Source organism: Clarias gariepinus, chromosome 2 (assembly GCF_024256425.1).
Source record: "Clarias gariepinus isolate MV-2021 ecotype Netherlands chromosome 2, CGAR_prim_01v2, whole genome shotgun sequence".
Taxonomy (NCBI): Eukaryota; Metazoa; Chordata; class Actinopteri; order Siluriformes; family Clariidae; genus Clarias; species Clarias gariepinus.
In genome coordinates, this window is record NC_071101.1 from 15,558,755 (window position 1) to 15,583,210 (window position 24,456).

The window sequence follows — 24,456 nt, forward strand, 5'->3', positions numbered from 1 at the left end:
AAATTACTGCTTACTGCTTTTTTGCAGTGGTACTCTGGAATAATTCTAGAGAGAAACAATGAGCCAAGGAGTGATTACAGGTACAATACAATACAATACAAATTTATTTATAGCACATTTAAAAACAACCAGTGTTGACCAAAGTGCTTCACAAAAGCAAAAAATAAAAAGAGAATACACATACGAAGGCATTTAAATAATAATTTTGTAAATAATAAAGAAGTGAAATTTAAGTTAAGGAATATTGAACACCTTGGAGAAAAGGTAAGTTTTCAAAGCAGATTTAAAAACTGACAATGTCTGAGTAGATTTAATATAAATCTGAAGGCTATTCCATAGCCTAGGACCGGTTACCAAAAAAGCGCGATTACCTCTATTTTTAAGTCTAGTTCTAGGAACATAGAGTAAATCAGAGTTACTTGATCTGAGTAATCTTGACTGTGTGGATGAATGTAGTAAGTCCGCTAAATACCGTGGAGCCTGATTCCGTAAGGACTTAAAAACAAATAACAAAACTTTAAAATCAATTTTATATTTGACCGGTAACCAATGCAGTGAAATTAAAACCGGTGTAATATGTTCACACTTACGCTTCTCTTTAAGGAGTCGGGCTGCAGCATTTTGAACTAACTGCAATCGTGCGACACATATCTGGGGAGAACCAATATACAAAGAGTTACAATAATCTAGTCGTGACGTTACGAAAGCATGCATGACAATTTCAAATTCCTTAACAGACAAAAAAGTCTTAACCTTTGCTAATAGACGAAGATGGTAAAAGCAAGACTTCACCACAGCACATATCTGCTTGTCAAATTTAAGGCTATTATCAAGTAAAATCCTTAGATTCCGAACACAATTAGTACTGTCAAAATCGAGGTCATGAATGGTATGATCATTTGAGCCAAACAAAATAATTTCAGTCTTGTTTTCATTAAGACTTAAGAAATTACTAGCAAGCCAGAGTTTTAATTCATCCAAGGAATCTAATACAGGCTTTAAGGCAAACCTGTTGTCACGCTTTAAAGGCAAATATATTTGTGTGTCGTCAGCAGCAGATGATAGGATATGCCATATCTAGATAAAATAGTACCCGAAGGCAGCATATAGAGGTTAAACAGTACCGGACCAAGAATAAAGCCCTAAGGGACACCAGAACTTAAAAGTATATCAGAAGAGAAATTGGAGTCAAGGCAAAAAGAGTAGCTCCTATTAGTTAAATATGATCGGAACCATTGTAGCACCGTACCCCGAAGGCCCACACATGTCTCAAGACGTGATAAAAGAATATTATGACCTACCAAGTCAAATGCCGAGCTAAGGTCTAACAAGACCAAAGCCACAGACTGCCCAAAATCAGTAGTCAGCATTACATTATTCATAACTCTTAAAAGTGCGGATTCAGTACTGTGATAGGCTTTAAAACCAGACTGAAAGTTTTCATGTAAATCGTTTTCATTTAAAAAGCTTTAAAGTTGACCTAGAACCACTTTTTCTAAAATTTTCGAAAGAAAAGGTAATTTTGAGATTGGACAAAAATTACTCATGAGCGTAGGATCCAGATGAGTTTTTTTAAGTTGAGGGAAAACAAAGGCATGTTTAAGACAATCAGGTACGGTCCCAGTTTGCAGACTTTTGTTGATGAAAGACAACAAATCAGGGCCAATAACTTGAAAAACTTGCTTAAGAAAATGTGTGGGAATCACATCCTGAGGACAATTAGTAGGTTTTAACAATGCTACAATCTCATTAAGGGAAGACAAGGTGATAGGCTCAAAGACATACCATGTAGGAGAGCAAAGGGAAACATCACATAATGTAAAGGATGACAGGGGCATTAGAGATTTAATCAGTGAAATCTTATCATTAAAATATCTCGCAAAATCCTCACAAAGAGAGATTGATGTCTCAGAAAAGTGATTATTAGTAGGATTGAGTGCAGAATCAATTATTGAAAATAAGGCTTTAGGCCTGGTGCTATTAGATAAAATCAACTCTGAGAGATATTTTTGCTTAGCAGCGGCAGCAGCGCACTGAAATGCTGAAAGAGAATCCTTTAGAATTTCATAGGAGACTTGCAGTCTATCTGTTTTCCATTTACGTTCAGCCCTTCTACAGACCTGTCTGAGTGAGCGAGCAGTATCATTTAGCCAAGGCTTTAAGACATGCTTATGTTTTTTCACCTTGAGAGGAGCAACAGCATTTAAAATGTTAGAACAGGTAAAATTAAAAAGGTCTAGATGTTTGTCCGCATCAAGATGGCTTAAACATGAGTCCATGGACAGATCAGCATATAAAGCAGTAAAATCCTCGATTGAGCAGTCAGTAAAAACACGAGTCAGCCTTGGACGGGGTTGATGCTTGTGTGTATTTCCAGCAGAAGGTAGAGAGAACAAAATTGGCAAATGATCCGACAGGCCTGTATCAATGATACTAATAACCAGTACAGGTAATACACGTAATAGAATTAAATCCAAGGTATGCCCCTGAATATCGGTGGGCCCCGACACCCACTGAACAAAATCAAAAGAGTCAATAAGACTTTTAAACTATTTAGAATATGGCTTAGAATCACAGCATACATGAATAATAAAATCTCCCAAAATTAAGATTCTATCATGACTAGTTACAATGTCCCCGAGAAACTCAGACAGTGCATTACTGGCAGTACTCTTAAATTACCTTACAGTTTATTAATGTAAACATAAAACACAGTATATTTCTGTATTTTTTACAATTTACAGTAGAATACTGGCAGCACAGACACCAGCAATACTGTAATTTTACAGTATACACCCAGCATTTATTTTACAGAAATTTTCTGTGAAAAAATTTAATGTGTAGGCTAACTGATTATCTCAGTGGTACTTGAGTTTAAAAAAAAAAAAAATCTACAATATAATTTTTATTATAGTGTTAAATTAACATGTATTAATGTGACTTAAAATCTTTATAAAATGTATGTCAGGCTGATAAGCGGTAAATGTTTGATTCAAGTGAAAATATTTGTGTAGATTATACAGAAAAGCTTTGTTTCAAAGAGGAGTTGAAATATACAGTGTATTGCCTGTATGCTGTATGCTTATTTTTTTTTTTTAAACCACACTTTTGAAACCAACACCAAACTGGTTATAAGCAGGGGTGAATATAGTTTTAGATTTTTAGCAAACATTCATAGCTTATTCCTTATCTTATTCATGAGCATGTTGGAATTCCAGTAATTTCTTAGGATAATAACATAAGAATTAATAATTACGTGCTTGCAAATTCCTCATCTGTTAGATGTGTTCAAACTAAAAAAAAACCCAACCAACCAATATAAATAAGGTTGACATTTTATTGAACAGCTGATAAATACAGACCTAATGTATTACAGTAGTTTGCATTAATTACATTCATCTCAAACATCCTGTTCTTTACATTACCCATTTCACTGGGAAATCACCGATAGCTCATTTCTCTGTTCCATTTATAGTTCCTCATTTTTTAAATTTTAATTTCTACTAATACGACAGCTAACCTTTTTTTGTTATCCGACGACTCCAACACTTAATCATGTAATTGATATCTGCCAGAGATTTCTGAATAGAAACAAAACATGAGATTAAAGTAGTGTTGTAAGTATTACAGTAAAAGTGTTAGTATGCTTATATTTTTGTAAAGGGGTTTAATGGAAAACAAAAAGTTAGTTTAATGAAATGTGTAACATGTAGCTGCTGCTGTGGCTGCTATGTGGCTTACTGAGGAAACCTGAAACCTAACATCGAAGGTACATTCTCGACTGATAAATATCTGTAGATGTTGAACCACCTCATTACTTCTTTTTCTTGGTCTTATGTAAACATTTTACAAAATAAATTCATTATTTTTTGTCAAAAGAAAGCGTAAAGAACGTGTACAATTTTAGTCACAGTTATTGACCTATTGGTATAGAAACTAGGATTAGAAAAAAAAAGTACAAATTAAAAAATAGTTTTATTTATAAATCAAGTTTAGTAACTTTGTAATATGTTTAGTAATATTCATTAGTATCTAATGTCAACCAATATTTTTTTAGAAATAAGCGATTTTTCCATACAGAAAGATTGAAAGTTAAAGATTGAAAGCCATCAAATGCTATACAATATTTTGCTATTATAAATTTGCTTAAAACAAAAATAGCTTTTATCAGAAATAGCTTTTACTCAATACTTTTAGTACAGTGATATCCCATAACATAATAGTTATTAGTACATCTGACACAATATGTTTAATTTCCCTAACTCACTTCAAATTTGTTAGTTTGACAAATAGTCTAAATAAATAGATGATGTTTTTTTCGAGCACAGTATGTTTTGTGAATATATTCACAAAGATCCAACTGTATATAAAATTGTCAAATAAATATAAAATCAATAATTTATTGATTTTCAAATAAGTGTTGAATTAACTGTAAGGGTTGCCCACTAGAGGGCACTGTTTATTTTGTATTTTTTGTTGGTAGACTCAGTTTCCCAGAAGGCACCTCGGTCAGGTGATGCGGGTGCTCACCTAAACGAGGTAGCTAATTAAATAGCTGGTTGTTCTGGGAAACTGGGGCGAGCATTAGTGTGAGTTCTGTTAAGTGGGTTTTGGTCTCTGATTATGGTCTGTTTAAGTTTGTTTAGTTATAGTTGGCGTTTGGTTTCTGAAGCCCTTTAAGTTTGCATTAGTATGTCTTTGTCTCTGTGTCTCTGTATGTATGTCAAGCTAATAAGAGGTAAATGTTTGATTCAAGTGAACATAAAAGTATTTGTGTAGACTATACACAACCTTTGTTTCAAAGAGAAATTGAAACATAGTGTTTTGCCTGTTACTTATAAAATATACTGTATGTTTATATTCTTTATTAAACTACACCTTGAAACCAAACTGGTTACTTATAAGCAGGGGTGAATATAGTTTAACATTTTTAGCAAACGTTCATAGCAAGTGTTTTAAGATTAATCGTTTAATTGATGGAGCTTGTGGGTTGGTTGTCAACTATCTAACCCAACCAAATACATGAATAATCTTAAAACATTTATGAGTATAAAATTTTTACTGTCAGTAGTTTAATAGCTAAATTAAACCTTAATGGCTATATTATTAACATGCAATACAGTTTTGTAACGTAACTAGCACAAAGGGTTTCATTCACACATACAACAACATACAGTTTAACTCTCCAGACTTGCATGATGGAGATTCAGGTGTCGCTTTCCCGCACATGTACATGTGTTTGATTTATACTAATCAAGTACCAGTGGGAATGGAACTGAAAATGATACAAGGTTTTCAGTAAACAGAGGAACTAAACACTGTGAAAAACATTTTATTTGCAAATGCCTGTTAATGGCTTGAGGAACAGTACAGCTCCTGAGGTGTATAGCAGCTCGCAGAACAAAAATAAAACAATTTACAGTTTAATCACACCAGTATAAAGCTCTGCAACACTAAAATAATAAAATCGTAATAAAATTGTGACAATTTATGTTTGACAAAAAAAGCATAAAAAAAATAATGTGTTTCAGTGAACGTGGACAGAAATAAAAGGGTTGTGTGTTAGTGTGCTTGTGTGCGTGTGTGTGTGTGTGCGTGTGTGTATCTGTGTCACGGGAGTTTGTTATGAACAGTTAACTGATCTACATCTCAAATCTTCTCACTTCCTTTATCATTTTTTTGTGAAAGTGTGGTTAAGTTGTTAATCTATTTAAAATAAAATTGTTTCCTGAAATAATCTTCCTTAAAGTTTAAAGTTTGCATTATTAAATTGGTCCTTGTACAATAATATTTTATCTAATCTAATCTAATCTAATCTAATATAATATAATATAATATAATATAATATTATATAATATAATATAATTTAAGAGCTAAATACATTTATCCCAAAAAACCTGGTATTTTTTTTCTAATTCATTTCTTGATTTTACAAACACGATTCCAAAAAAAGTTGGGACACTGTACAAATTGTGATTAAAAACACAATGCAATGAAGTTAAATGTACATATAAGAATCAGCTGGAAGACCAATTTGCAACTCATTAGGTAGATTGGCAACATGATTGGGTATAAAAAGAGCCTCTCAGGGTGTCTTTAAGAAGTCATGATGGGCAAAAGATCACCAATTCCCCCCAATGCTGTGATGAAAAATATTGGCACAATATCAGAAAGGAATTTCTTAGAGAAAAGAAAGAGTTTGAAGTTACCATCATCTACAGTGCATAATATCATACAAAGATTCAGAAAATTTGGAACAATCTCTGTGCGTAAGGGTCGAGGCCGGAAGACCATACTGGATGCTTGTGATCTTCAAGCCCTTAGACGGCACTGCATCACATACAGAAATGCTGCTGTAATGGAAATCATGACATGGATTTTGCAATACTTTCACAAAAAATTGTCAGTGAACACAATGCAACGGTGCCATTCACCGTTGCCGACTAAAACTTCATAGATCAAAAAAGAAGCCATATCTAAACATGATCCAGAAGCGCAGGCGTTTTCTCTAGGCCAAGCCTCATTTAAAATGGACTGTGGCAAAGTGGAAAAATTTTCTGTCGTTAGACTAATCAAAATTTAAAGTTCTTTTTGGCAAACTGGCATGCCATGTCATCCGGACTAAAAAAGACAAGGACAACCCAAGTTATCAGCGTTCAGTTCAGAAGCCTGCATCTCTGATGGTACGGGGTTGTATGAGTGCGTGTGGCATGGGAAGCTTACACATCTGGAAAGGCACCATCAATGCTGAAAGGTATATCCAAGTTAACAACATATGCTCCCATCCAGATGTCGTCTCTTTCAGGGAAAAGCTTACATTGAACTTTCAGTGACCTTGCATTTTCCAACATGACAATGAATCAGGGAGATTCCACACAGTGGTAAACATGGCCTTGTCCCAACTTTTTTGAGATGTGTTAATGCCATGAACTTTAAAATCAACTTATTTTTCCCTTAAAATAATAAATTTTCTCAGTTTAAACATTTGATATGTCATCTATTTTGTATTCTGAATAAAATATTGAAATTTGAAACTTTCACATCGTTGCATTCTGTTTTTATTCACAATTTGTACAGTGTCCCAACTTTCTTGGAATCGGGTGAGAGATGGTTCTGATAGAACCACCTGTAATCCTCCTTTAGATTCCTAAACATTATAGTAACCTTGTGGCGTCTATAAGTCTAGAGTATACAGTACATTACGTAGAGCGTGGTGGCCCGTCTGAGCGAACAAGGCCTTCTCTGTTGGCCTAAACACAGACGTTTGTTTTAATATATTGTTTCAACCAATGTGTATAAAATGATTCCCAATCTCTTTATTTCATAGCTTTCCTCTTAGTTGCACTGCTTTCAGTCCTGTATGTTTATGTTAGAGCTTCTATCCAGTCACATTTCAGGCATCATGTGTTGCCAGGGTCAAAGAAATCTGCCTGAGGCCTTCAGAATCAACAGTGTGGGCGCCTGTAGCTTAAAATAAATGCCAATTTTAAGTTATTGACACCAGGGCCGTCTAGCAGGCGTACAATAAAGTTGGCGTTTTCGCATCCTTTGATTTGGTCAGAGAGCATACTAATCAGAGCTAGCAAACCACATTTGTAGTGAACTGCACAAGCTAAAATGTATTCTTGTATATTTAATAGTTGTTTTTTCCTCCCACAGTGGTTGACAGAGGAGAAGAAATTTATATGGTGACAGAAATGCTTACAGTACAAAGCCATTTTTAAGACAGATTGTTGAAGAAAAGATGGAAATCGTGATTAAAGCCCGGCCGGCCAACCCTGAGACTAGCAAGCCTGTCCCAGCCAAGGAAAGGTTTTGTCCTCTATTTCCAATTCAGTCACTATGAGCGGTTAACAGTTAACTTTTTTAAATGGAATATTGCTATCCATCTATCTGTCCATACATCTAAGCCGACACTACTAAGTGGTGATTGGATGCAATGGCCTATAACTTTACACCAGCGGTCACTTCTGTAGGGGAAGTTAAATTGCTTAGGACTCCAACCCATACGCAAACACACTCACCCACTACGAACTTTTGAAAAACACCAGAGTACCTGGAGAAAACCCACTGAGCACAGGGACAAAATGCAAACTCCATGCATATGGACTAGAGATGAGATTTAAACTGGTACAAGGCAACAGTGCAAACTGCTGAGTCAGTGTGCCAACTGGAAATCAGAAGTCTGCCTGCGTTTTCACATGTCCACTCCTAGCACCTTAATTATACAAAGTGTACATACAGGATGAAAAAGTGCATGCCAGCTTGTAACATTTAACAAGGATAGGATATGCTGTTAAGAAAGTAACCAGCACCATGATGTGAAGCAGTGGGAGGCTAAAAGCAATTATGTCCTTATTACAGCATGTCCCAAAGTCCTTTATTCTTCCCATACTGCATCATTTTTCTTATTTATCACAGAATTAAATGTAATTATTTTTTAAAGTCAGATTACTGTTACATATTTTTCTGGAATGTCTGTGAAACAAGTTAGTTCATGTTATTTCTTACAGTACCTTCATAGATACTCATCATTAAACTTTACAACTCATTACTAGTCGCCGTGCTTTTGATTTCTCTGTGTTCTTTATGTCTCACGCTGATATATTAGTCATAATGGTCGTGTTTTACTTATTGTTGTTGTTTTGTGTTTATAGTGTTGTGTTAAATTTATTGCACCGTCCCTTATTTTATTTGACTTTACTACTTGCACAGTGTTTGTCTATTTTATTGCCTTGTATTCTGTCACCACACTGCATGCCTGGTAAATGTGTTTCACAGTTGTCACTTTTTAAAGTTAAAGTAATATTTTTCACCAAGGCCATGAACAAGATTATTTCTTTGTACTTCTGTGCCCTTACATGGCTAGAATGAAGCTCTTCACTAATCAGTCATCTCCTCAACGCCTCTTTCAGTCCCTGTCCTGAAATCATACCTGTACAAAATGCTTATTAAGTGTTATAAAAACCTGACATTGAAAGCGTCAAAATGTACTTACCCAAAGCTACAGTGGAGTGCTTTGTTAATCTGTATGTTATTAGTCTTCGTTTTTTTTTTGGAGTTAGTGTAAATTAGTTGTTGATTAAGAGATTATGATGTTACATATGGTACAGCGCTGTGGTATAAAACAAAAACTAACATGTCAAAGAAATTATTCATCTGATCTGAAGCACTAACTGAGAAGAAAGGGATTTTAGAATAAATTAAAAGAAATCATCTAATTAAATAATATTGTTAAATAATATAATTAAAGTGACGGTTTTAGGGGTACATGAGATGAGTGGTATCCCATACCCTTTTGATGAACTTGTTCTATACATAAGAAAGTACATAACACTTAACGAAACATAAATTTTGTATTTATATATACACATAACTACTGTATCACTGTCACTGTAATTGTATTATTCTCCAAAATACCTCTCCCATACCTCTGGCAATAGCTCTGCCATCTCTTCTTCTCTTCTGCTCTCTCATCTTCTCTCTTTTCTCCTCTCTCTCTCCCTCTCTCGCTTTCCCTCTCTGTCGCTCCTGATCTGCCAGTGATTTAGACCCCTTCTGTCCTCTGGACCTGACTCGACCTGGTGTCCTGCTTCTGGTTGGAGATCTCGATGCATGGATGCCCCGCGTGGTCTGCCTGGTATGCGTGTGGAGACTGGGGATGGTTCCACTTTTCCACAAAGACGGTCCTGGCCTCAGCTGATGCAGACAGCTGTTCTCTGAGGACTCATGACTGCAGTTGTTCGATAGTTCAGGACTGGAGTTTCCTATAGTCTATCTGAGCCTCCAATGATGAACTGGATTTTTTAACTTAAACACATCTCCTGTTATACTGAACTTCCAGTCTCACACAGTATGATGCAGATCAATCCCTGCTATCCATCACACCCAAATGAGGATGGGTTCCCTGTTGAGTCTGGTTCCCTCAAGGTTTCTTCCTATTGCCATCTCAGGGAGTTTTTCCTTGCCACTGTCGCCGTCATTCTCAGCTTGCTCATCAGGGACAATCTGATCATTTTGATTCATTCATATTTACATTTCATACAAACTTAAATAATTCTTTTGATTGTATAAGGCTGATTTGTGAACCACTAAGTGACTGTGCTATCAACAGTAATTCCTGACCAGGTTTGATTCCTGTCTCTGTGTGGAGTTTGCATGTTCTCCCCATGCTTGGTGGGTTTTCTCTGGGTTTCTTTTCACGGTCCAACAACATGCAGATTAGATTAGGCTAATTGGCGTTCCCAAATTGTCTGTAGTGTGTAAATGAATCTATGAGTGTGTGTATGTGTGTGTGTGTGCCCTGTGATGGATTGGCACCCTGTCCAGGGTGTACCCTGCCTCGTGCCCTAAGTCTCCTGGGATGGGCTCCAGGTCCCCCGCCACCCTGTACACAGGATAAAACGGTATAGAAGATAAGTGAGTGAGTTAGTGAGTTTTTTCTTCTTATTTATTTTAAAACATATTACATATTACAATAATTACTTATTGTTTTATTCAATATTGTTTAAAGCATTCATCCGTCTATTTCCATACTGTTTGTAATGTGTAGGATGACACAGGAAACACACTTACATGCTACAAAAACAAACAACAACAAAAATCAGCCTACACCACTTGCCTTTGTGAGCAAACAAGAGTACTTGCGGAGAACATGCTGGCACACAGACTAGAGGCGAGTTGCAAATCTGCAACCATGGAGTTACAACATATTTGTGCTGACCAGTAAGCTATCATCCTGTATTAATGAAAATCAATAACTTAAAAACTTCAATAAATAATGTTCATTTATTTGAGACACAGACTAATAAATTAACACATGTAGGCCTACCTATAAATAAGAAGTGAAGCTTAAAGGCTGTTAAATTATAATGATGATGATGATAATGAAGATGAAGAAGAAGAAGATGACGATGATGATGTATATGTGTGTTTGTGCACTGTGATAGATTGGCACCCCGTCCAGGACGTACCCTGCTGCCGCCCACAGCCCTGTATACAGGATAAAGTGGTTTAGACAATGAGTGAGTGAGTATTATCAACCTCATATAATTGATTTTGCTTTTATGCATGTAAGCATATTTAAAATTACTTTGGATTTTAATTTATTTTATTGATCTTTTTCTCATAAACATATTTTATTTATTTGATTAAAACGAAAAAGAAATATGTGCTATATTATTATGTGAAATACCCAAGTGATGTTTAATTGACAATAATCCACAGCCATTTATTGTTAATTGATGTTTTTGTGTGTGTGTGTGTGTGTGTGTGTGTTGTCGTCTCTCGAAGCTTTTGTCACCAAAACACATTCCTTGTACTGTATGTGCAAACCTACTTACATTAATAAAGCTTTCTCTGATTCTAATTCTAAAAGGTTTTGGCCGGTAGGTGGTGCCTGTGAGCTGATTGTATTTCACCGCGTGTTGCGGGACGCCCTCTAGTGGTTATCATAGGTAACTGCGGCTTAAATAAGACGAGCGTCTTCTCTGTGTGTTTGTGACTTTGTGGCAGAACGGAGGAGGCGCGAGCGACTCCGTGAGTGTGAGCCGGGGCACTGGGGCTGAATGAGCTGCCTGCATGGAGTCTGACAGCGGGTCCGGGCTACACACGGGACATTCTGGCGAGCAGGTCAGTGGAGGACATTTAAAGCGAAAAACCGCTGTTTAATTCTGAGCCGCTGTGTTACGGTTAGCGCGTGCACTGGTGTTAAGCTAGCAGAGTGCGCGTGTTTGTGTGCGCGAGAGTGAATGTGAATGTGACTGTGACTGTGTGCGCGTGCGTATGTGTACTGTATATGTGTCAGGCTGGAATCTCAGCAAGTAGACACACACACACACACACACACAGGGAACTTTCAGGAGATTGCACAGTAAATAGAGCTATTTCAGGAGACAGAAATGCATATGCATGAATGCATAATGGATGTCCAGTCAGAGGCAGTGCTGCAGAAGATTTATTAAGAGTTATAATAACGCTCACAGGTTATGTGGGTATTGCATTGCTTAACAGTGTGTCTAACTAGACCCAACTACATTTAGGGTATTTAATTATGGTCAGACTTTACTCACTGTACCACTTATAAATCAGAATCCTAAGGGACAATCCTCACATCTGTTCAGATTCTCCTCTCTCTCTCTCTCTCTCTCTCTCTGTTTATTCCTTTTGAAATTCCTTCTTACATAAAGATATGACTTGACACTGATAGTCATCTCCGTAATGCACAGTTTTTTTTAAATCATTGCTTCTTGGTGGACGGTGAAAAAAAAAAAGAACAGACAGAATAGTGTGTGAAACTGGGAACTGAGGGTCCCTGATTCGATCCTGAGCTCGGGTTACTGTCTGTTCTTATAGATTTTTTTTGTCCAGGATCTCCAGTTTCCTCCCACTTCCTAAAAAAAAAAAAAAAACATGGCAGTAAATGGACTGTCGACTCAGAATTGCCCGTAAGTGTGAATTAGTACGTGGGTTTACACAGAGACTAATTTTCCACTAATCATTTAAATAGGAATTAAAGTTCAAATGGAATTAAATTGCATGTGAAGTCTGACCTGATCCGACTTGACTGGATCGAGTTTTAAGAAATAGGGCAGGGGTAGCTCAGTGCTCAAGGTGTTGAACTGTTAATCAAAAGATCCCAGGTTCAAACCTGCTCAGAGTATAATGAGATAAAAATGTATGCTCTGAATTATGGGCATCTACGAAAATTTTAAATCAGGGTGGTGTAAATCTTTGATAATCCTTTCAATAGGTAAATATTAGCCATGTAAACACTTGATCTGAATGTTTCTCACTAACATGAATAGATATATCTTTTGCATTTGTTTGCCCCATGTAGGGGTTTTATTCAGTTATTTTTTTGCGTGTGGGGGTGGATGTTTAACTTGCATTCCCGATCTGTAAACTCGGTGCGAACAGATCTCTCCTACCTATCTTTACTTCAGACTTTTTCCCCTGGGCCTCTAGCTGAGGAAGGAGCACAGGTTGGTTCACCAATTCATACATAGTAAAGCATCCACCCAATCACACAGAAGAAAGGATTCATCGGAAAAGATGAGAAGCCTAGATGAACCTCAAAGCTAAAGAAAACGCTGTCCTATTGTTATTAAAGAAATATCATCCATTCAAACACACTGCAACTAGTGACTGTGTGAGTGTGTGTTTAGTGCTGGATTCTTATCCAGGGTGTATTTCGTCCTTAAGCCCAGTATTGCTGTGAGCTTCACTTTGACCCTGATAGGGGTAAAGTGGCTCCTTAAAAGGTATAAATGAATAAAGAAAGGAACAAAGGAATAAAGAAAGGAAAGCTGTGACCTGATGTGACACTGATGGTCATTTCAGAGTAACACATTCTTTTCTCTATTTGACAAAAATGTTGCTTCCACTCTAACCAGCTTTAAAAAAAGCTTCAGGTTAACCAAAATTGCCAAGGAGGTCTAAAATGCAGTTTGTCTTTTGGGAGGATTTATAGATCCTGGATGTCTAGTGTAATTTCAGTTGTGGCTGATCTCCCTTCTTTAAAGAAAATGAAAAAAAAAATGAAAATTAGGCAATCTCTGCCTTTGCCCAAATGTAGAATAACTACGAGTGTGTCATAGTGTGTAACAAGGCACATAAGTTGGTCTCTTTGCAATTACTTGGTTAAAAGCAATGATGTATGCCTGCAGCATGCACGAGGATAAAGAGACAGACTTAACTGTCTTTGATTTTTTTTGAGCTTTGTATAAAGTCCAACTTTGGACCAGATATGTTTTGGCTGATTGAGTATACAGTATGTGGGAGAAAGAAAAAAAAATGCCCCGCTTGGTTCCTTTCCTTTATCTGGTTATGGAATGATTGATGATACCGAAATGTCATTGCTGTACTGTAGGTGTCTTTCCCATCATTTTCTATACGATCCTGTAAAAACGGAGCTCTCGGTATCAGCTGTTACGTGACACCGATGTCTGCTCAGTAACTGATCTGATGCTCTGTAAGCTTTTGTGTCTGAGTTATATATAATGTTGGAGATGTGATGGCATCATTCTATAAGACATGTGTACAGTGTCAATCACTGCATCAAATAATAAACTGAGAGAGACTTCAGAATCCAAGATAGACTGGTATTGGATTGGCGCACCTTGGGTTTTTAATAAACTGTTAATTAAACTATTGACCAAAACAAACTGCAATAGCATTTATATTGTGCATGTTCAAATATTTTAGTCACCCTGTATTTTTATATACATGTATATCTTAAATTCTTATATGCCTATTCTATGCATAATGCAATGTACTGCTAGCTGATTACCACAGAAGATTGCCTGCCTATTTATTCAAGAGAAATTGTGCAACATTAAAAGCCAAAGCAACTAATAATGCTCAAATATAATACTTATTATAATAATCCATAATGTGTGTGTGTGTGTGTGTGCGTGTGAGATTTTTAACTCATGATTGAAAATTCCCAGTATGCTTGTATAACAACATGCCCTTCTTTAAGAGCTTGGGACGTACCCTGTCTCATGGTGGATCAATAAATAGAAATCCAGGTACTCAATTTGTTTATTAAGAGTGGTAAAGTTTAAGGTGTAGCTCCGCCATGTACTCTCAGAGTGTTTTTGTGTAATCGGGATGTTTTATATGCAGTCTACGTTCTGTTCTGGAGCTAAACAGAGTTCAACACAGAATGTCCAAAAGTATGTGGAGACGTAACTGGCAATCTGGAATAGGATGTTAAACAAGCACAGTGAGTGTGACGCTCAGGTGTCCACAAACTTTTGGCTGTGTATGTAAATTCCATGTATGTACAGTATGTTCTGTTACTGAGAAGAGTTCAGCGATGTGTTCTGTTACTTAGAGGGGACCTTTCTTATCATATTCTGTTACTGAAGAGAATTTGGTCTTGATGTATTCTCTTACTGAGGACAGTTCAGCCTTGGTATGTTGTGTTACTGGAGAGAGGTCAGTCTGGGAATGTCTGGTTACTAAGGACAGGTCAGTCTGCAGAGAAATTAGCAGATATGAAATGTTGTGTTGTGAAATGTTATGTTACTTAGGAGAGTTCACTTTCAGAAGATTGTGTTACTAAGGACAGTTCATCATCCATCAGCAATGATTTGGCACCCCATCCAGGGTGTACCGCACCTAGTGCACAAGTCTCCTAGGACAGGCTCCAGGCCCCAGTGACCCTGTACAGGATAAAGCAGTATAGACAATAAGTGAGTAATTATATTCGAGGTTGTCCAGTTAATAGTGATATTGATTTGAGGTTATATCACCCAGCCCCGAGTTCTGTTTGGAAAGCTTGAAAAGGGATAGTTTGGGTTTTTTCAGGTCTGTCTTAAATCAAAAATTATATGACTTTTAGACTTGTGTGTGGGGGCGGGGGGACTATCCCTTTTAACAGTTATCACTTGCTGTTTTTGCTCTTTTTTGTTAAATGCTGAAGCTTGACATTTCTATGCTTCAGTGCCTCTGTAAGTGTGTTGTGTGTTATTCTGTGCTGGTGTTTTGCCATGATCTCATGTTAAGATAAGTTTCTCAGCAGACAGCGATCAGACCCAATCTGATCTTGCACAGCAATTCTAATTTAACATCAACATATCTACTGCCCTGAAAAACACATTTGTCACAGTTGCAGTTTAATAAAAAATCCCCAACCAGGATATACAAAAATAGTTTTAAAATTCAAAGAATTGGACAAGTTATGATGTAATTAGCTATTGCACTTAGGAGGCTGAAACTCAGCTGTGCCTTTGAGTGCCCTGAAAACTGACTGGGCTTAAATTAGTTCACATTTAAGCAATATGACATGAAAAGGTGTGCTGTTCTGCATCAAAAGCCAAAGCAAAGAATAATATGTAAATATAGTACTTATTATAATGATCTGAAACGTGCAGTGCAGTATCTTCACTTTGCATGTGTTCTATGCTTCTGCATTCTTCTGCGTGTGGGTTTTTTAACTCATGATTGAAAATTCCCAGTATGCTTGTATAACAGCATGGCCTCCTTTAACAGCTTGGGATGTATTTTGTCTCACTGTGGATCAATAGATCCTACCTAGAAATCTAGGTAGGCAATTTGTTTATTAAGAGTGGTAAAGTTCAAGGTGTAGCTCCACCATGTACTCTCAGTGTTTTTGTGTAATAGGTATGTTTTATATGCAGTCTAAGTTCTGTTCTGGAGCTAAACAGAGTTCAACACAGAATGTCCAAAAGTATGTAGAGACATGACTGGCAATCTGGAATAGGTTGTTGTGAGTGTGATAATCTGGTGTCCAAAAACTTATGACTGTATATGTTCTGGAGTATTAAATTCCATGTAGGTATGTTGTGTTACTAGCCAACACATATCCTTTCTTGACAGGGGTGAAAGTAGTTTTAAATTCTCACTTTGTAGCCCGGAAGTTGAGGAGAATAAAACATGGTGGTGGTGGACCGTCCTGAGAAATTTACGAGATTTAGTTCTACTTCAGAACATCAGCTAACTTTCGGGTTCTGGGTTGAATCCCAAATGGAAATTAGTGCGCTAGGTTGTACAATCCCTTGTTCCACACACTAAATAGTGCCCTTGGTCAGGGATTAGAGAGGGATGTGGAATTCAGCCTTGTGTTGTTTAGGATAATGTTATCAGATGTTTCGCTAAAAGTGCTTCCTTAACTGCTTTTCAATGTGACTTTTGGAAGGCACATATATTTAAACATCGCAGTGCTGTTATGCTGTATTATCACCGCTCGTGGAATGCTTTTTGTTAAAATATTTATTATAGAATTAGTTTTCCTGATTTAGTGTGCTAATAAACATATTATTCTTTGTCTTTGATCATACTGTATATGACAGTTTTTCCATGTAGTTGTTGTTGTACTTTTGGGGGGGTAAATACTTACAAAATCACACATTTCTCTGAAGTATCAGGGTTTTTTTTTCCACTTAAGCTGTGAACATGCTATTTGGGGGTGTTCCATCTTCGAAAGAACAAATTCACAATTTCCAGCTGAATCTGCCGTTTCCCTAACGATCCTAGATCCCTAACGCCTTTAACTGTGCTGACACATAGTGCTATCAAGTGTTTAATTAGTGTTGAATTAGCATTAGACAGAGTTTAATTAGCTTAATTATTGTTGTCTGCTGAATTCTATGACTTTGCCATTTCTGGAGGTTCTACCACAGTTTGTTCTGTACCATTTATATCTCAGTCATCACATGGAAGTGACAAACATGTTCTTTCAGAGACTTCCGGTATTGTTGCCAGGAAGGGCTGAAGGGGACACTGCTGTCTTTGCTAGAGACATTTACAGAAAGACATGGCAGACACGAGGGCCAGTCAGTCCACAGCTGTCGTGCAGTATAAAAGTTATTTATAGGTAAACTGATGCTGTTTGTATCTCCTCATTGACTTGGAAAAACAAGCTGGGGTCGTTTGTCCACCATGTTTACAAGAAGATTCCACATGAATGACTCCCTCTGGTTTACTTTTATTTACTGACTGAGGTGACAGAATGTTGATGTCTCTTCATGTCTCTTCATCAAGTTAGCGGTTGATGTTAAGTGTACTTACAGCCCAATTTTAGTCTTAGGAATTTGGCAACTTGTTTGAGGGGAAAAAATGGATGTTTTTGACAGTTTTGTTTGGTTTGCAAAAGTAATTAAAGCTTATGTGTTTTTCAGCTAAATTATGAGCCATGAGGAATTAGCCATTAGCTCACTCAGTCCTAGTTCCATAGCAACAGTGTTCACAGTGCTGTAGCCACTTAAACATACCACGGCAAGGATATTGTGTTTGCCTTCATACACTGCAAAACCTTAATCATTAACTTTCTTTAAACACACCATTGCCTATTTAACATCTTAAACTCTGTCATCACCTAGTCTAGCCAGATTCTGTCTGTGTTTAATTACTAACGGGGAAAAAAAACAACCTTGGCCTGCATCTTTTAAATTCTGTAAATAGCTGTGTAATGGCTCATTTAATTTAATTATAGCGAAACTCTTAATCTTTTTTTAATATATGAAACAGAAGCGGAATGCCTACCTTGTAGCAATAATGTACCTAGCCAGTAATATTTGGCTGAAACTTCCAGGAGAGAAATCAGTCCAGTGTGTACAGAATCTGATTGTGTCTAAGACCGACCACTGGCTCTCTGATTTCTGGGATTTGAACTCTCAACCTTCTGGGTGCACAGATCCTAAATCACCAGCTACTACAGTTTCTTTTAGATACCGGTCTGCAGACTTGTCCATTATGATGCATAAATGTACACTATATGGACAAAAGTGTTTTTGTTTTAAAATACATAAACTTCAATATGTAGTTGGTCCCCCTTTTCCAGCTATTTTTCAGCCTGGCTCGCAGTCTCCGTTCCAGTTCATCCCCACGGTGCTTGATGGGGTTGAGGTCTGAGCTTTGTGCGGGCCAGTAAGTTCTTCCACATTGAACTCATCAAATCAAACCATGTCTTTATAGTCCTTGCTTTGTGCACTGGGACACAGTCATGTTGTAATTAAAAAGGATCTACCCTAAATTGTTGCCACAATGTTGGAAGCATAGCATTGCCAAAGATGCCCAAGATGTCAAAAGATTGCCCTTTACTGATTGAAACCTAAATTCAATAATTAACAGGTTTGGCTGAATACTATTGTCCATATAGTGTATATAAACTTAGAATTTATTCAGATCATACTGTATTTTAGAAAACTTTATATGTGCTGCATTGTAGGAGATTTCATAATCCTTCTTCTCATTCGCCTTCTCTATTCCTGCTCAAATAAAAAAAAATCATTTTTTGCCTCTTTTTAGGAAGCATCTTTTGCTTCCTAAAATTTCTTTTTAGATGTAGGATGCATATAAAATTTATTTGCCAAAAACTTGTTAGCCTCAGCTGACACGCATTGAGAGAGAGAGTGAGAATAAGAGTAAGATTGAATGAATGAGAGACAGAGAGGGGGGATTCTGTGTGTGTGTGTGTTTGTGTTATCGTTTTATGAAGAATAGAAACCACTTTATTATGCAATCTGTTGAATGCAATATACTATACACAAACGGATCAAATCAAGGCCTTGTGTCATATCGTACTGTTATTTTATACATCATTACACTTTTCTACAAGTGTCTGTCGATAAGTTTAGCCATTATAAAAGTGAACGATGTTATCTGCGTTTCCATAAAAAAAAAAAGGAACTAATTTCTGAGCTCAACAGCTTTAAAAACAGCACACCTCATTGTGCTTTATTGGTCTTATGCCTTAGCAGTTTGTCAACTATTGCAACTTTGAATTTATTAATAAACAACACATTATACTTTAAAAAAAAAGTTGCATTTAATGTTGTGGAACGTCAACAAATGTTATTTCCTTAGCTTACAGCAGCTATAAACATTTGTTCCATCATCTTCTTTTTTTTTTTTTTAAATAAGACAATAAAATGCAGCATGTCGCATTAATGGGAATCTGGATGATCCTCTGTCCTGAAGACTTTCCTGTGGCAGAGAGCATACTGATCATTACAAAGTGCTGACACTCAAGATTCTTTTTGTAAATGCTTCATAAACACCAACATCTCAAGGATTATTCATTTTATTTGTAAGAAATCACAATGTTTTTTACTCACTTACTTACTCTTTCTTTTTATACCACCTATCCTGTACAGGGTCACCCGAGGCCTGGAGCCTATCCCAGAAGACTTAGGGCACTAGACGGGATACACCCTAGATTTGGTTCCAGTCCATTGCAGGGCACACAACTACACACACACACACACACACACACACACACACACACACTGTGGGCATTTTGGAAATGTCAGTTAGCCTAGCCTGCATGCCTTATGACTGTGGGATGTAAACAGATACCCAGAGGAAACTCAACAAGCAAGGGGAGAACATGTTAGTAACCCAGTAACCCAGTGTAAGGATCTATCCAATGACGGAAACTTCAAAGCATGTTTGTAAGTCGCTCTGGATAAGAGTGTCTGCCAAATGCCTAAATGTAGAAGGTAAACAAGCAAACTCCATGGGCATAGACCCGAGACACGATGTTTATCAATCAGGTTATTTTTAGCCTTACATCAATTAGAGCATCTGCATTACGAATCGCTGTGTATAAGCTGAACCGATGCATTAATATCACGCTGTGATTTGAATTACAGCGACAAAATTAATCAACACCCTCTAACCAATCATGTTTAAGAATTCAACAGAACTGTGGTATTTAAATAAAATAGTCATTTTAAAGAAAGACAACTTTGTTGTTTTTTTGTTAAAACAAGGCAGCAGGAGCAGCAGCGGTTTCTTTCTCATGCCATTTTTGGCTGGGACTCGATTAAATGACCGTCACATTCCGAGACCATTCCGAGGCTAAGAAGGCTTGGGAAACGCTGTCTGAATGGAGGGAGTGTGAAACCAAGCTGCAGGCATCGCGGAGCTCTTCACCTGTTTCACTCCGTTTTCCAGCATAGCAGCTGCATGTCGCTATCAGGAAGTGTCTAAACTGTTTTTAGAGTGTGCATCTTTATTGACTCTCCTTTTCTCTCTCTCTCTCTCTCTCTCTCTCTCTCTCTCTCTCTCTGTGTCCAGAAGAACACTAAGAACTAAATGGTAGGTTATAATGTAGGATTTGTGGTATCTTATTTTAGGTCATGCAGTTTTGTGTAGTGTGGATTGGTTTAGGTTTGTCTTACAGAATGTGCTCTCTGTGTGGAGAGGATGTGTGTAGACTCGAAACACAGCGCTCGTGTATGAAAAAGATTGCATAAGTGTACCTATAGTTCCCATAAATAACCCAGATTCATTCATTCATTTATTATTTAATTCATGTCCTTTTTTTGGTTTGGTTTTCAAAATGCATTTTCGTTCTTGGGTTTTATCGACTAACCAAATGACTTTATCACCTTGAATTAACTGACAAAGTGCAAATCAACAGTCACCCCCAGGCGATCAGCACAGATGCTGGATTACTTGAATCACCTTCCCAATGACACTACACTCCCAGCTCGTGAGCACCTGATGTGCTTTGGAAGATTTCGGAGAAATTGCATGCGTCTGTGCTCCTGCTGATCTCCCTTTCATAGATGTTCCCAAAGACCTTGATTAGTTAGACCGGCTGTACAGGGTTAGGAACTGCAGGCGGCAAGGGTAGAACTGTCTGACTCTGATCTGCTCTAAAGTGTCCATATCAGTCACTTCCGTTTTTCATCCAGTGATGCCAAGGAAAGAGATTAAAAGAAAGCGATGCTCTCAGATTCTCTTTGCAACCTGTTTTCCGTCTGTCTGTCTGTCTGTGGAAAATAAAACATTGGCTATTCTTAGATCTGATGCAGAATGTGGTCAGAGGTGGTGGAGAAAAAGCCTGGGTGTGGGATGTTGCGAGGTGTTGGCAGTGGTACTTGTGTTTTGCTTGTGTTTGGTTCGAAGGGAACATCAGTATGCTAATTAATTTAAATCTGTGATAAATTTAATTGTGTTGAAAAATTAATTTGCTTTCAGCAAGCAGTAAAAATAATAAATCACGATCTTTTGATGTGATAAAAGGAAAGAAACCAATCCTTATCCTCTCCTGTTTGTTCAGTTGTACACATATGTTTATACTGACCATGTGGAAAAACTCTTACATTAGGTTATATTTTAAAAGTAGTTAATGGCTAACAGGTGATCAGTTCCCCATGTGCCGCTTGGGCAGCTCTGGCTCCTCAGGCGTGGCTCGACAGGACCTCTGTGGGTGTGCTGTGGTGTCTGCCACTGAGACGTTAGCGGCAGATCCTGTGCGTGCTGTGCGTTGTAGGCTGGGGCCTCCATGGATCAAGTTTGTTTGTCCAGCGCATCCCATGGATGCATGATCGGATTGACATCTGGAGGCCAGGCCAACAACCTTGAACTCTTTGCTTGCTATGCTTATACATGACTGGATTTAATGCTGCGATTGTTCTGATACCTTTCTGTCATGGCCAGTGTTGACCTTTTCCAGTGGTTTGTACTGCATTTGCTTTTCTGTGGGATCAGGCCAGACAGACTGGCCTTTGGACCCCACAGGCATAGATGTGCCTTTGGTGCACCGCCCATAATCCCGTCACCAGTTGACTGGTATATCATTTATTTAGTTTACCTGGCAGTAGTGGTAATGTTGTGGCTGATGGATCGTGTGTTTTTGTGTGTGTGAACCCCCCCCCCAGTACAGTCCTGAACTTGCTCCAAGACATTTCCACATGATTGGGCGATTAAGGAGTTCCTGGGAGGCCAAAGTTTTAGACGTGAATCAGGTAGACTGATTGTGCCTCAGGTATTCTGAGAAATCTTTCTATGTCTAAGCACCAGTGAAACACTGGGATAAGTGCATCAGTGGTGCAGCAGGGATATTGAAGGAATAATTAAAAAATAAAGATAGTTTTTATTCTCATAACTGTGGTGTTATTCTGCACAATCAAAAGTCCTGGTTTGACTTGAACGCTCCTCATACATATTTCTACTTTGATAGACATATAGTGCATTCTCTAATTTACTTTTATAGAATATACAATATGTGCCAAAATGTATTGACTTCTTACTTCTTATGGTACTTCTTCTTTCACTTGTTATGGTACATAATCTGTTGTACCTGTGCTGTTACGTAAATCTACTGTTCTGGCTAAACGATCACAAATCCCTGTAGTCGCACTTCAAAATTTAGTGAAAGCCTCCTGAGAAGATTCCAGGTATTATAAGAGCAAAAAAGGAACCAACTTCACATGTATGTATTTTTTTTTTCGTATTAATGTACATACAGTAAGCAATATAGTGTGATTTTGTTTTTCTTTTTTTGTATGTTTGTGAGCTTTTGGATGAGAGTGTTTTCGAAATTACTGAGTGTGTATATAAAAGTGTGTGTGTGTGTGTTGTGTTGCCACAGAGTTTGCAATGCATAATGTTGTTAAATGCTGTCAATAAGTGTTGACTGTAACAGTTAATTAGAAGGTGTCAGATGCCTTTAAATCATTACCAGCTTTTTAGCATTACGCCATGATGCCTAGGGCTACCGGTACAGCTTTAGGGCTGAAAACACTATTCATTAGCACAGAACAGGTTCTGCAAGGAAGAAATCGACAACTTGACATTAGCTCTAAATGGTAGTCTTGAAGTGTTGCAATATAATGAAGTAAAGTAAAAGAGAAGGCAGAAAAATCTATTTGTTTACGCGCTGATTTGTGTGGCAGTTCATGTATCGGCACATCGACTCAAAACGATTTATTTAATTCTTCTATAAATTTAAAGGTGGTGCACTCTAAACTATTCACACATTAGTTTAAGTGGAGTTTGCATGTTCTCCCCGTGCTTGGTTGGTTTCCTCTGAGTACTTTAATTTTCGTCCACACTTCAATGACCTACAGATTAAGCTAATTGCAATTCCCAAATTGTGTGTGTGTGTCCTGCGATGGATTGGTACCCTGATCAGGGTGTACCCCACCTTGTGCCCTGGATAGGCTCCAGGGCCCCCTCGATCCTGTACAGAATAAGCGCTATAGAAGATATACTGTAGATATTAACAGGGTCATAATACTAACAGAATTGCAGAATCAGCACCTTGGTATTGTAATCGTATCGAGTCATCTGGTCGCTGGTGATTTCCATCCTTATAAAGTGCGGCACCTTCAGGACCCAGTCCAATGCTTCTTGCAATGCTTGATTCCCAGGTGCCGAGTGGATTAAAATTGCGATTGTACACTATTTTCACTATTTTTTTTAAATAACACGATTCAATATAAAATTTTTCCTTGATTTTGTTTAGATTTTAAAGCTTAAAAAAAGTTTAATGATTAATTAAATGTTGTCTGTCCTTATAACATAAGTTTTCTACTTAAAACCAAGCACAGAATTTAAACAATACAAACTAACTACAAAAGTTTAACATTTAACCTAAATTAAATTACAAAAATTGTAAATGCAAAAGTTTACCATTTAACTAAAATAAAATGTAAAAAAAAAAAAAATACATGTTTACTGAGCAGCATGTATCTCTCATCTGCCATATTACTATTTCTAAACAAACTTGGCAAATAATTGACTCTCATCACAGGGGATGAAAATACGTAGATAGTTCAGAGTGTGTCACCTGCAGGATTATAAAGAAACAGTGATGTTTTACTTCCTCAAATGCCTCCAAAGTCCCAAAACTCAACTTTTGAGCTTCGCTTGGTACAGAATTGTTATATCTGGGGCTGATCGGCTGGTCACGGCCAGTCAAACTAAAAACCGCCAATTCTGGTCGGTGGTTGATTGACTGGTTTATCTCTATAATAAATATAAAAAGTTTTTTTGATTGATTAAGGCAGTATGGCGATATGTGAATCGCCACACAAAAGCATCGCGATTCATAACTTGCTTGATCTTACTCTAAAAATCTGTGCTTAAAATTAGAGGCTAATTCTCACACAAACTGCTGCCAGGGTGACATTTTGGTTACTTTTGGAGACAGGTACTGACAAACTCTTGAGCGTGATCATATTGTTATAT

At 37.3% G+C, this 24,456-nt stretch overlaps 1 protein-coding gene across 1 annotated transcript in view; it reads left to right on the forward strand.

Annotated features, from left to right (window-relative positions):
• The first annotated feature begins 11,520 nt into the window (after positions 1 to 11,520).
• ndst1a (N-deacetylase/N-sulfotransferase (heparan glucosaminyl) 1a) overlaps positions 11,521 to 24,456 on the forward strand; it is a 74,481-nt gene continuing 61,545 nt past the window's right edge. The window contains exon 1 of the mRNA XM_053489457.1: positions 11,521 to 11,631. The gene's annotated coding sequence lies outside the window, so the exon portion shown is untranslated. The remainder of the gene's footprint in view (positions 11,632 to 24,456) is intronic.